The 15,336-nt window shown below is 36.9% G+C and overlaps 1 protein-coding gene across 3 annotated transcripts in view; it reads right to left on the bottom strand.

Moving 5' to 3' along the window:
• TMOD1 (tropomodulin 1) overlaps positions 1-15,336 on the bottom strand; it is a 971,337-nt gene that overhangs the window by 142,580 nt on the left and 813,421 nt on the right. The window lies entirely within an intron of this gene.

Here is a 15,336-nt window from a genome sequence, read left to right as displayed (position 1 = left end):
ACAGATGCATGGTACCAGAGCCATGGGCTCAAGCTTAATGCCAAGAAATGTATAGTTATCCCCTTTGGGAAAAAACATATACCCATGAATTACCACATAGGTGGCAGTACACTAAACACCGAAAGTGTGATGAGAGACTTGGGGACACAGGTGGACAGTGGTCTCACCTTCGATAACATTGCCACAACAGTCAGGAAATCCTTCTAAGTGGCACACCTCATCTCTAAGGGCTTTTTATCCAGAAAAAAGGAGGTCATTGTCCCACTACTCATCCCTCATTACACCCATTGTAGAGTACAACGCCCCATTTGGTATGTACCTCACAAGACATCTGCAACAGCTGGAAAGGCCGCAGAAATACCTTACAAAAAGAATCACAGGCCTAAAGCAGTTGCCCTATGCTGACCGTCTAACAAAACTCCAGCTATACTCTGTGGCATATCATCTACTCAGAGGTGATCTCTGCTTAACATACAAGGCCATGTCAAACCCTGAGCTATTGGACATGCTCCACTTAAAGAAATCCCAATCCCTCAGAGCCACACCCTCCACGGATCTAAACCTTGTCATCACAATGAACAAAACATGCTGGAGGGATAGGTTCCTGACCCAGGGACTTGCCATACTCTGGAATAGACTGCCCATACATGTCAAGCAGAGCGCCTCCTTGGCCCTCTTCAAAAAGAACCTTGATGATTGGATGGGAGATAGGAAATTCACCCCGGGGATCATGTCTGTCGCCCTGCTAGACAGGGGTCCAGGGAAGTAAATACTGTGGGAAGAAATATCCAGGGAATTGTTTGGCTAGGCTTGTATAGGCCCTAGGGTCGATAGCCTAGTACCAACCTATGAACCTATATTCTGCAATGGACATAAGAGATTCTGCAGGAGAGCTTGGGAACAGGAAGGAGAAGGCAGTGCGAATCGAACCCTGACAGGAAAGGCAGTGGTAACCAAGCTCTAACCATGTAGAGCTCAGGCCAGGTCACAAGAATGGCTGTTTTGAAGATCCACAACTGAGAGACAGACCACAAGGAGAGCAAGGAAGGCACAAGTCACTGGGCCCAAGCCTGCTGCACTCATCTCCCACAGGAAGCCTACATCTTTGTTAGAGGGAGCAAGCCAGAAGGCAAGTACTTCTGTTCAGTCTCCTTCTTCTCAACCTATCCTGTTAAAGAGACTGACAACCACTGAACCTTAAAATGAAGATAAAAGCAAGTTCTTGGAAGCATGCAGAAATTGTGTTTTAAAAAGAGCTGAAAATGTAAAGGTACCACCAAAAGTGGTACAGTTGGGAGTTATGCACTGGTCTGCTAAGTACGTTTTTCTGGTATTCATTTAAGTACAGTAAGGAAGTCCTGCATTTGTTTACTATTAAAAAATAAATATCTGAAAAGCACCCCAATCAGACCAGTGAGAGTTGGGCCCTAAGCGATCACCTAGTTGGCCTATGTATAAGGCTGGCTATGAGTGATGGTACTACACTTCCACAATATCAGCACCTGCCTACTGTACTTCCCTAACAGCATGAGCCTGGGGCAGAGCTGCATACTTATTTTTGTTCAGAAAATGCATTTTGATGCACAGCATGTTAATCTATTAACTTTTTAAATAAATTAGAATAATATTTAAAAATTGTCCCTGATTTTGGGCCTTTGATCCTCCATTACTTTTAGCTTTGCCCTGGTTCTTAAGCAAAGAAGTTGAGATATATGGCTAACTTTCCTAGTCAGGCATTAATACTGGAACTACCTACCAGTACACTTTTGACTGGCTTAAGACATCTTGCAGGATGTCCTGACCCCATCATGTTGCTAAAGCAATGTCTTTCGGCTTCTCCCAATTAGGAGTGGTCACAGTGGATCACCGGTCTGCAGACTGACTGGCAGTGGAGTTTTTACGGTATCAAGTTGCCAGCCCTGCGCCCAACCTTCACAGAAGACACATGCACACACACCTACCTGCATGTTTTTAAAACTCACTCGACCACAGGCAGGACATGCAGACTCCATACAGAAGGTGCTCCAGCCGAAAATTGAACTGGAGAACCTTTTGCTGTGAGACGACAATGCTAACCGCTGCACCAGTGCAGTCACATAGCCCCATCACATAGCTGCTCCACAGAAAACAGTCTGTGGTGTCAGAATGTCAGTACAGAAAGAGGACAGAGCCCCCAGTGATGTAGTCTATAAAGTAGCTCAGCTTGTGTGATAAAGAACTCTAGCTATTTTGAAGTGAAACATATCTGTATGTGATGTTTTACTGTTAACCAAAAGTTATTTTATAGCAAATTATTAGATAGCTGGTATGGTCCTTACTATAGTCCTGCAAAAGACCTTTTGATGTTTACAGAGAAATGCCACAGCAGCAATAGCAGTACCCTGTTTAATTGCTAGTGGGTGTATAAACTTTGTAAGATGCTTTGACCTTGCTGTCAGTTGAAGAGTCCAAGGGGAGGTAGAACCAACAGCCAAATAACCCAGCACTTCAACAGCAGGAAAACCACCATAAAATGATTTTTAGTTTCTTGAAGTAGCTATTGGCGTAGAAAGCCTTTCAGAATTCATCATATCTTCTTTTGGGGGCAGGTGTTGTCACTTTTTGGAGTAGTTTTCTCTCCTTCCAAGGATTACAGCTGTCATTTCTGCCTTTTTATTCTAAGTAACAGCTGGCACAGAAAATCTTTTAGAACTCCTAAAATCCTGTCTGGGAGGAAGCAAAAGTGCTGTCACCTCTATGTCAATTTCCTTTTCTACGTTTGTGGTCTAAGAAACTAATGGTAGGGAAAATTGTACAGAACTCCTATCTACGAGCGGGGGGGGGGGGGGGAGGGGTGTACTGTCACTTCTAGGACAACTTTTTTGTCCTTCCAGGGATTGGAGGTATTACTTCTGCCTTTTTGCCTACTTACTACCTGAGCAATGTAGTGGTTATCATGTACGAGTGCTAATAGCATAAATAACTCTAAATTTCTTTACCCAAAAATCTAAGACAAAGCAAAACTAATAGGGGGCTGGGTGAGGGGGAATAAGGCCCAAACCCAGGATGATTTTTAAATATTACTCTAATTTGCTTAAAAATTAATAGGACAACAGGATTTGCATCAACAAGCATTTTCTGAAAAATAAGAACTATGAAACTATAATGAAGAACTTTTGAAGGCGTATTGACAAGATGACATTTTTTTGTTTTTGATAAGTATTAAAGTGTTTATTAAAAGCTCCAACAAGGGTTGCCAACACATTTATAGACTGAGTTCATCTGCTTTGGATTTGGCATATAACCAGAAAGTGGAACTATGAACATAAGTTTTTATTTAATTATTTATTTATTAGCCTTTAATTACTGGGAAAGTTCAAACTGGCAAAACAGTGGAGGCCCAAGGAGAAAAGTACCACATTACACATTTTATCACAAGAAAAATTAGAATGAGCTAACAGTAAAATATACCACATAGCACTGAGCTGCATACAGTTTAACAACTGATCATCATGGAAAGTACACTATACAGTATTTACAGAATGCTCAAGTCACACATATCTAAAGAATATTCCGAATTATTTTATAAAGTTACACTGAAATTTAAGTAAACAGACATCAAATGAAGCATTTGCAAGTTTTATCCAACCAGGTATTCACTTGAGACGTAAACAGGTGATGATGGTACAATATTTACTTGACATGGTTACATAAGGAGAGGACTTAGTAATGGTGTTTGTACAAAATGACGTCTGTTTTGCTGACAGCTATGATCTTAGTGTGATTTTAAAATACAGATGGGAAAATTATTAGAATAAGAAGGGGGTTCAGAGTTTACAAGTGAAGGACTGTTTTGTTGTCAGGTTTGTTTTCAAGGTGATTTTAAATAGTAGATGAAATGAAATATAGCTTAAACTTGTTTGGAAGACAGCTTACTACTTTAGCAGTGTATACGACTATAGGCAGCCGCTGTTAAAATTTTTAGAATTTTGAACTAACATGAAGTGTTACTTCAGTGTATAGAGATCTCTGTGGGTTGAGCACCAGTATAATAACTGGTTGGTGGCAGAACATCTGTTTGGGCTCCACAGAATGTTATGGGCAATCTTAATGTGACTGCAGTATAACAGAGAAGGTAGCTCAAGCCAATTAAAGCAATGAAGTGCAAATCAGTGATGTGTTCTGTTAATATGGTTTCTTGCAAACTTTGCAAACTTGTTATACAATTGCTCCAGTTTTGCCTAAATGAGAGGACTGTAGGTTTGTTAAAATTGACAAGAAATACAGCAGACTGAGGAGCACAGATGTTTGAGATATTGTCTTAGATGCATGTTCTGATAGAAAACGTTTGACTTTTGAATTATGAGAGTCTAATGTCTAGCATTACTGATTGACTGCAACCTTAGATGTACCAGAATATCAAACATTTTATGATGGACAGGTAAAAAACATGAGGCAAAATCTGAGATATTCTGCAAAATCAGAGAGAGAGAGAGAACCAAGAAGTATGTTTACACATAACTGTTACATCTAAAATATTGTGACTAATAAAAAGACAAGTTAACACAGCCTAAAAACATTAAAATTTAAACTTTTATTAGCAAGGTAAGCGCTTTTACGCCTGTAAAGTGCATCAGACCAGACATCAAAAAACACAAGCATTTAAACAGTCAAGAAATGGGCAAGTGCATGTGATTTCAATACAGTTCATAACGGGACAATGTTATTCAGAACTAGTCCCTTATCAGCTTGAAGTTCTAAAATCTATTTTACCTCTAAATATTCAGTATGATTAAATATATCTCAAATTCATCCTAAGATTATCATTAAAAGTCCCATTTACATTAATATATCCTGCTTGATTCATTGATTCTGAAAAAAATGGCTTGGCATAATCACTTCTATGTGAGGAAAAAATATTCAATCACTTGATTAATTTTATTCATAGAGTACCTTGTATTTAGGAAATCTTCACACATATCATTAACGAACCTAGACACAACATCATTGTCATTAAGCTTAGAGGCTCTAAAAAAGTGACCTTTAAGAACATTTTCAGAATGCTGTCTAAATGTACTAGTATTTAACATTCCAAACCTTAAATGGTTTCAAATACTGACCATGGAGTTTGTTTTCAATCAATTGGTTACCTTCCAGCAAAGCTGCACATTCAGTGTAAGTGACAGAATGATTTACGTTGCATAACTCCCAAAACTGTGTAGCATGTAGGATGAAAACGGAGATACCACAGTCAGCCAAAATACGAAAACAGTTTAACTCTACGTCCATAAAGTGGTAATGACAAGTAAATGAACTATACAGAAAGTAGCAACAGAAACAGTTTAAGAAACTCTTGGATCTGACTGAAAACAGCAATGGTTTATATAAACAAGTAATTAAATAAAATGTTCATTAATTGAAAAAAAAAAACATTTCATGGAATTTCTGAGACAGAATATGATAACATAAGCTATAATCAGAGCACACTATACCTCTGATGCACTTTTTCAGAATTCTGTAAATTAACTGCAACTTCAGTTGTATTTACATATTATGCTGGTAACACAGTTTCTTTACCACTGGACACCTATCTGGAGCAATTAGGGTCAATCTGATGTGGCCAGGGCCAATAAGCAGTTCTATAAATCTTTTCATAGTAGAAATTCAGCTTCACACTATTAGGGAACATCTTTAATGCCGTGTGTGGTAGGCATGCAATAAAGCACATCAGGCAAGGTACATAGCATGCCCCTTTTTTCAGGCATGGTCTCTTAGATTGTACTTTTGCTGTTGAATGTGTATACTAACCTTTCAGGTTTTTGGACATTTGCCTATTAAGAAAACTTGTGTGCTTCTATATTAGCATGCATCATATGCAAGCCATCTCTTGGAGTTGCTTCTGAATTTTTTTCCAAAATGTTTTTATTCATTTTATAACACAATAACGTAACAGTATAGTAACAAGAAAAAACAAATAAACTATAAACAATGTCCATAACAATTCAAAAAGCAATATACATAGGAGAACACTTAATATTTCTGTAACAGATAAGACAATTTTGTCCAAGCAATTAAATGATCTGTTGATCAAATAGTCTACAGAACTTAAATTTTCTGAGCATCAAAAGATATCAAACATTCATTTGTATAAACAAAAGGAAACATAATTATTAATAAGTTCTTAATTAATTGATTAGAAAATACAAACATTTTAAACAGCAGCAATATGGCTTGGGAGTGCCTTCTGTGTGGAGTCTGCATGTCCACCCTGCAGAAGGGTAGCGTTCGAAAGACATGCGTGCATAAATGGGCGTGCCTTCGTTGAAGGTTGGGCGTCAAACTGGCACCTCGGTGGTTCGTAAAAATCTACTGCCAATCATTAGCGGATCGGAGTTCCGCTGTGGCGACCCCTTACTGGGAAAAAGCTGAAAGACTAACAACAACAAGAGGTGTAAGAACAAGTTTTGACATTTCACTTTGAATCTATATTTTTAAAATCCATATAAAGATGTCTGTGTGTACTTGAGTATATGGTTCAAGTACTGTCCTATTACTATTAAGAAGTAAGGTTTCATGTGTTGATTTCCAATATGATGTATAAGAAGTATTATTCAAGAAAAACACTATGTTAATAAATGCTGTTTAAATAAAAATCAATATTTGGAAACCCTATACCTCCTTCATCCCAGCTTGTGATGTGCCAGAGAAAAGAAATTCTTATTTTGGGATACCAAAGGAAGTTGAGTAATAAGTTATTAGTTTTCTGTTTAATTTTGGCAGGTGGGCGTAATTATTAGAGCCTGCCAATGAATAAGATTTTAGGTAACTATCATTTTGATTATAGTTAGTCTGTCTTCAAATGTGAAGAATAGTTTGTTCCAACTGTCAATCAGACTTGTAATTGAGTTTATAAGTTGCTGGTAATTAGATGTGAGTTTGTTTGTTTGTGTATTTCGGCTTTTCCCGGTTAGGGGTCACCACAGCGGAACTCCGGTCCGCTAATGATTGGCAGTAGAGTTTTTACGTGCTGACTTGCCGGGCCTAATGCACAACCTTCAACGAAGGAACGCCCGTTCACGCATGTCGCCACACAGAAGACGCTCTAACTGAGAATCGAATGGGCAACGTCTAACTGTGAGGCGACAATGCTACCGCAGCACCACCACCGCAGTGCTGGTAATTAGATGTGAGTAATTTTTTATAATTAGATTTAATAATCATACCTAGACATTTAATATGCGTGCCCTCCCAGTTTATGTCAATTTTTGACCTAAGTTGCATAGTAACATTTTTGTTCACTTGAAGTGCCTGAGTTTTTTTGTGATTGAATTTTAGACCAGAGATGTTTGCAAAGAAGTCTAGATTATGTAACAGGTAATCTACTGAATTTTCAATATCATTAGAAGTTATTAGTTGGTCATCCACAAACAGTTGTATCTTGGGGGATAATTTGTCTGACACTTTATATCTTTTAACGTTGTCATTATTTCTAACATAATTTGCAAGAGGCTCAATAGTCAGGGCAAAGAGTAATGAGGAGAGGGGGGCACCCCTGTTTAGTACCTCTTAATATTTCAAATGGGATAGATAGTTAAGATCCAATCTTTACATAGGCTATGGACTTTTCATATAGTTTTTTAATTAATCCTATAAAGTTTGGGGAGAAATTGTATTTCTGCAGAGCTGTAAACAGATATGGCCAGCTTAGGGAGTTGAAAGCTTTATCTATATCAAGGTTTAAAATAGAAAGCTAATTTTTTTCTTGTTTGCTAAGTCTATTAAGGACAGTATTCTAATTACATTGTCTTGTACCTTTTGGTCTTCATGAATTAATATTGAAAGAATATTATTTAATTTGTCTGCTAAGATAGACATGAATATCTTGTAATCAATGTTAAGCAAAAAAATTAGCCTGTATGATGTGCAAAGGTTGGGCTCTTTATTTGGTTTTAAGATGGGAGAGATGATAGAATATTTCCACGAGGGAGGGATGTTTGCTGTAGTTTTAACTTCTTGGAATGCATTAAGATTTTAAAGATGCCATCAGGTAAGAGTTTGTAAAATTCTGGAATTAGACCATCCAGCCCTTGTGCCTTTTTTGTCTTAAGATTTTTTATTTGTTTCTTTAATTCTTCAAAGGAAAAGGGTTTATCTATGTTATTAATATTGTGCTTAGACAGACTCTTTTGAATTATCAAAAAAGTTGTCTATGCTTTTATCACTTGTAGATGAGTTATTATTATTAATATTCGTGTAATGGCTTTTAAAACATAATAAGATATTTTTAGATCTGTAACTTTGGCAGTCTGATTATTTTTAGTGTATATTATTTCTTTTATATGACTTTTTTCATTCGCTTCACAGCAAGAGGTTCTCCCGTTCGATTCTCGGCTGGAGCACCTTCTGTGTGGCGTCTGCATGTCCTCCCCACGGTCGAGTGGCGTTCGAAAGACATGCGTGAATGGGCGTGCCTTCGTTGAAGGTTGGGTGTCAGGCTAGCACCTCGGCAGCATAAAAATCTACTGCCAATCATTAGCGGACCAGAGTTCCGCTGTGGCGACCCCAAACCGAGAAAAGCCGAAAGAAGAACGAAAGCAACAAATATATGACTTTTTCATTTAAATGTTTAGATCTAATTGCTATCCTGTGCATACCCTTGGGATTAGCTGAATACAATAGTAATCTGATTTTTGCCAGATTTACTGATATTTTGTGCTGCATGATATCCTGATATTCCTTGTTCAGTTTACAAATGTCCGCATTTGCTGTAACTTTTAGTTTTAGTTCATCAGTTTCTTTTTGTATGTTTTTTATCCCACTCTTTTCTTTTATTTATATACCAACTTTTGACTTTACCATGTAAGACCATAGCTCCCATTTGTCCCGAGTTAACCGGGAGCACCCGTTTTTAAGCTTAAATAAGCTTACTTACACGAATGACCGGTTTTGGTGCAAAAAAACCCACGATCTACAGTGAAGCACGCTCTGTTCTGGCTGTAGACATCTCAGCCAGTCAGAGTATTGCTTTACTGCACCAGTTTTTCATGCAGCCAGCCAGCATGCTTCCATTCAATCAATGCCTACATGTGGAAGTTACAAGGGGCTGCAGCGGACATGCTATGGATGGAGGGCTCAATTAGGTCTGCTCAGTCGGCATATATCAATACATCGGGATGGTGGAAGGCTACATACCAATCTCTGAGGACTAGGGGTGAGGACTGAGCTACTGCATCTGGCTGCTACGTGGAATCGGACTGTCAGACTCGGAGGGAGAGAGGAGAGAGCCGCAGAGAAGCAGAATATCGTTCGTTCGTGTCATTGGATATTCTGAGAACTGAGAAGGCAAGACAGAGAAGAAATCGTTCGGTTCATCTATGAACTTGTGAAGAGTGATCAAGGTTTTTCCAGCTTGCCATGGTGGTGGTGATCATTTGTTCATGCCTGTGGATGTGTGGATTAAATAATTGTTCCCGGGTGGTCTGTAATCTTTGGTTTTTCTCCATGTGTGTGAGTTTCCGAGGATTTTTTTATTTTGAGGTCAAAAACTTTATCAAACAGGTAAGCTCTAAAAACAGTTATTTAACTTGCATTAACCACTCCTATAGGCTCGGCTACCACATTAGCGATGCATGCAGCCTGGACAATGAGGACCCTGCAATAGGAAAACCCCAGCTGTAGAGGGGGTCTATGAATTCAAAATAAGACTTAGAGTGATGGGTAAACTTTCTGAATTAAGACTTCTCCATCCGGCAAAGCCTCTCTTTCTGTATCCCAGGTATGTGTAGTATACAATGTAAAGAGCATGGCATAGTTTTAGACAACTGATAGTATTATTTGGTATTTACATTTCAAATCCATGGTTAGTTAGTGAAAACTTGTTAAAAAAGTCACTTTTGCACCTTTGATAGTTTAACCTCAAGTCTTTTTAAAATATTGTTGTTGTATACGTCATGGACCACTTAATTTTTGTATTCTGATGTTTCAACATTTTCTGTGCTACTCTTACTGCACGCTGTACCTATTTTTGTGGCTGTTATGTAATTAATTAATTGCATCATACTGTTTTTTAATGAAGTTTTGCTCTCTAGAACTCCAATGAAAAGGGTTTAATAAAGTATGCAGTCCTGGTAAACAAGTACAATTAATGAATGAATTGATTGACCACATATTGATTAATTGATTGATTCATTAATAGAATCCGGCCAAATTTTTAAAGTGCTCATGCTTAAAATAATGCCCTGTCTTTGTGTAATTGAACAAATGGGTGGGCGTGTCCATTAATGCACTAATTTAAATATGCATCTTATGTAAATTAGGTGCCCCTGAATGTCCCTGATTTTAAGGTCCTTTGTCCCTGATTCTCTGATCTGGAGGTTGAGAGGTATATGTAAGACTACCTTTAAAGTGTCCTATAGGATAATATCTGAAACCTCTCCATTACTATTGACATCTAGGTAAAGCTTATTTCATCTAGAAATCATTCTTTAAATCCTTGTACTGTTACTAGATAAGCAGGTAGTCTTTGGCAGAAGTTTAAAGGGTCAGTATTAAGTGTTACATTGAAGGTGATAGCATTGTGGTCAGACAAAGGGCATGATGTCAGCAGTACATTATCTATTTTGGCCAGTAAAGAACTGGTTACAACGACTTTGCCTATGTTGGTCTGCATGCTAAATCTGTAAGAGTAGTGAGAATATTTCAGGGAGGATAATATTTTTATACCATCAATGTCAACTAGATTTCTGTCTTTTATATAGTTGTTCAAGTGCTTGGCAATAGGGGACATTTTGAAGGGCTTAGAGCTTGTAGTATCACTGGAGGACAAGATACAGTTAAAATCACCTGCTAATAGTAACTCACCTTTAGATGTTAATGTTACGGTGTCTAAATGTTTTTCACAGTTGTAGTCCCAATACTCGGTATCCAGTAGGTGTTTGCAAAAGTGTACATCTTTTTACCTAGTTTTAGTATGACTAAAGTAAGCATACCATCACTTCCTGAGTATGTCAACTATTTCTGGAATTTTGATTGATTTTCTGTGTAAAATTAAAACACTTCTTCTCTTGTAGTTGCAATTTGTTCTTACCAAAATCTTATAATCCTTAAAGGTTAATTTGTTTAAATCTTCTGTTACTAAGTGAGATTCCTGAATAAATGCAAAATCTGCTTTATGTAGCATTAAATATTTGTTGGCACTACTCCTTTTCATGGGGTTGTTCAACCCATTGACATTAATAGATATAATGTTAAATATTATCATTTGATTGAGACTGCTATTAAAAGTAAAATTAAAAAGTGCTTTCCTTGATTCATTAGGTTATGGATAATTTAAAAGCTCTAAATTTGAAAACAATAAAAGTGTATATTTTAACAACCTTCTGCATGCATAAACTAAACTTAGGCTTACTATAGGGGTCTATATTATGATATCGCATACTCACAACAGCAACCGACACATAATCGACCCCACGTAAGTGAAAGCTTGCAACGGTGAAACATCAGAACAGCAATTATTTTTCAAGGGAAAAAAATAGCTGTTCTGAAATTAAAAAAAAAAAAATTTAAAACATTACATAATGTGGGGGGCTGTGCCCCCCCACATCCCCCTACTTAAATATACCCACTCCGAGATCGCACTAAAATGGCAAAGTAACGAAAACAGCCAAGCAAATTCTTTCCTAGGGAAAGAATTTGCTGAAAAGCTGCTTCGCTATTTTGCCTTTTCGCGCTTTTTGGTTCGATGAACACACATTTGACAAACTGCATCTGCGACATCATTATAGGGAACCTTACTATAGTTCTCATAGAAGCCACAAACTAACCCTCTCATGACATCTAGTGGGACTTCCTAGCTACTGCAGGTTAATAGCAAGCAGAAGGGAAACTGCATGTAGATTAAAACATACAAAAGGAAACATTCGATTTAATAGATGTATGCATGAACTAAGAACATGAATCTGTATACAATTTCTTAATTTTTTTATCTAAACATACTAAGATAAGTTGATTAATCCTAATAATTATTTGTTACTATGAGTAAATACAGGACTATAACGTCATTAAAGCAGACAGAAAAAAAGATGCATTTAAAACTATTACCGTCGGAAAAACATTTGTAATTCTTATTTAAATATAAATGTAATTCAGATTAAATAAATCACTATTTAGAGTAAAACATATACTTATAAGACTTTTTAGATAAAAATAATTGCTAAATGAATGAAAACACAGTTCACATCATTGTCTTCGAATCTGATCGGCTGCTAAATGAATGAAAACTGTTCAAATGATTGTTTTTTAATTTGATTGGCTGTTAGAATTCAGTGAAGAGAAACAGGTTCAAAGGTCACAACTACTTCCTGAAAGGCATCACAGATTGTTTCTCATGAGTCTGGGAGCAAACTGAAGCCTTTAGAAGCTCAGGCTTGTCACAAAAGTTGTAAAAATTCCATCAAATAAGTAGGTGTATGGGAATTTTTTAGTGAAGTGAAGCTTTTAAGCATAACTTGCAAAATGATGAATATTTAAAATAAAGGCTCCAAATTACCAACCATACACAGCTATAAGATATATTAGGTAAATGGAGCACACTACAGAAGTTCAATCAAGTAGTAAATGTATATATAATAATAAAATGTCACCGCTTTCTTTTTAAATACTTAAAAGTAACGCAGTAAGCATTTTTCTCTCCTGCAGTGATTAAATACTATGACACTAGGACTAAAACAGAAAGGGTAGGCACATATGTGAAGAAATAAGTATAGGATATAAAAGAAATATATATAAATATTTGAAATGAGTGAGTGATTTTATACCATTTCATTAGTGTTAAGCCATGTATATAAAGAGATAAAAGTATAAACTAGTAGTTTGCAGTTGGATAAGATTTTGATTTACTGATTTTTTTGAGTACTATATATTATTTATAAAGTTAGAATTGTGAAAAAGATAATATGACAGAAAAAAGTTACATTACCTTCTATGTATGATTCCACATTATTTAGAAGGGAGAAAACAAAAACTTGCATGAAATGTGAAGTTATGTAAAATCATTTGTCTCTGGGTTTCTTTTTTTTTCTTTAATAGTCCATTCTTTTTTGAAGCTTGTCTTTTCATTGACAAATCCATGGGTTCAAGTTGACTTAAAAAGTTCTTTTTTTGGATAAATTTGGATGCTTCTTCAAGAGAGTCGAAAGTTTCCTTTCCTTCTGGCAGGGATAGTCTTATTCTTGCTGGGAATATGAGTTGTCCTTTGATTCCTTCCTTTTTTAATGATTTTATTAGAGGGACACATGCTCTTCTTCTGGACGTTACAAGGGGTGAAAAGTTATTGTCAAACCTGATAGTTTGGTCACCAATTTTTAATGGAGCAAGGGACCGGGCAGTTCTTAAAACAAGGTCTTTGTCTTGAGTGGAGATATATTTTACAATAATAGATCTTGGATGGCTGTTTTAAATGGATACAGAAGTTGAGCTAAAGATCTATGTGCCCTTTCTGTCCTGAATGATAGTGCTTCAGGGAGGTTTAGGATTTTAGGAATCCAAGAAGTCAGGAAATTAATCATATTGCTCCCCCTCCATCTGCTCCAGGATGCCATAGATTCTTATATTGTTTCTCCTGGTTTTATTCTCTATGTTGTCTGTCTTTTCAGTGAGTTTGGTATTTTCTTGAAGAAGAAAGTCTATGTTTTTCTCTCTTTCTGTTAACCTGTAGTCTATATCTGTTGGTGCAATTGGGGCAGTTTGCTGCTTAAGAACTTCATTTAATAAGGTTATTTGTTTGGTAGTATCTTCTTTTATATTGTACACTTTTAAGTTTAATTTGTCTATTTTACCCACCAAGTCTTGAGCTGTAATAAGGATTGCCTGTATTTCTTTCTTCAGTGGAGTTTCTTGCTGAGAGAATTTGGAGCTGCTCATCTTCCTCTGTGAATGTGGTTTCAATGTCCAACAGGAAAATATGAAACGTTTAGCTTACAAAATTAGGGTTTATATCACAACAGTGAAAAGAACAAATCTCGAACGGCTGAAATATCAAAATTGCCATTCATCAATTTGTTTTTTGTGAGACTGTGGTACAGTGAAAAGCAGGAATTTTGGGAATTTTGCCCTTTCCTCACTGTAGTGCGATCTCAGAGTTGGTATATATAATTAGCAGGGGGGGGGCACAGCCCCCCACACAAGTGATTTTGATAAATGGCAATTTCGATATTTCAGCTGTTCGAGATTTGCTCCTTTTGATGTTGTGATTTAGACCCTAAAAATTACACCATATTGTAGCCTATGACTTCCAGAATCTGATTTTAGTAGTTTCAGGTCTTTTTTGATGAAATTAAATAAAACATCCTGTCAGGAAAAAGTGAAGACTGCAGAGCTCAAGAACTCTGCTGCTTTCAGCTTGACATCCAAGCCATGCCCCCTCGCTTCTGAAATTTTTTAGCACATAACCTTTGTGAAGCACATTCTAATTTCACATGTGATCTAGAGTGAAAGTACCCTGTTTTCATTCCCTAGAAACTAAGCATTCTCCCTACACCTGACCTTGTGCAAGGCTATTGTGTTTCTCCATCACAGATTGCTTCACTGGTTGACTCCAGGACCTAAGAATGCATACATAAATTTGTAGCTACCTACCATGAGTAAATGCAGTACAATTTAAACAATACACTTTCTAAATGCTTTTTTGTCTTAATTTATTTACTGTTTAATTACCAGGTAAGAGAACCCACATTTACAGTATCCTTTTCAGCCATGACCCAAACCATAAGGGTAAGCCTCCCTTCCCCTATTTGGACTAAACATTGATGCAACAACTCTTATTACTAAAAACACCACCAGCCTCCTGGTATCTGCTTCCACTCAAGATTAGAAATCGGAAAACTCTACATGGATTTCAGTCTAAGTTTAAAGAACACTTTTTCACTGAGGCCAAATACAGTTGCTACACAGGCAATAGCTTGCATGTAGTTATGCAAATTCAAGGATAAGTCTAACATGCTTACATATCTAACAAAGCACAAGCACAAAACTGTAAATGGTTCTATATTAAAAGGTTGAAAACCAAAATGCTCAGAACTTACATCAATATGAAATTCTCAAAATCTTATAAGCTCTAAAAAACAAACAAAAAAAAATTACAAACAGCTGGTTTTGCAGGAGGCTAGTCTCATGCACCTCCCCACACTCCCTGCTACTTATATGTTCCAACTTCAAGATCACACCACAATGGGAAAAAGATCACTACACTGATCTCCACGGTGTCAGGAGCCCACACTGTTCAGGCTCCAGGAAAAAGAAACACTGTTCCATTTCTTTTGGCTGGTTTGCACTTACAAAATTTGAGCATTTTGGCTCGAT

The sequence above is a fragment of the Protopterus annectens genome, chromosome 2.part0 (genome assembly GCF_019279795.1).
Source record: "Protopterus annectens isolate FY-2018-M chromosome 2.part0, PAN1.0, whole genome shotgun sequence".
In the NCBI taxonomy this organism is placed as follows: Eukaryota; Metazoa; Chordata; order Ceratodontiformes; family Protopteridae; genus Protopterus; species Protopterus annectens.
This window is presented reverse-complemented; position numbering and strand designations above follow the sequence as displayed.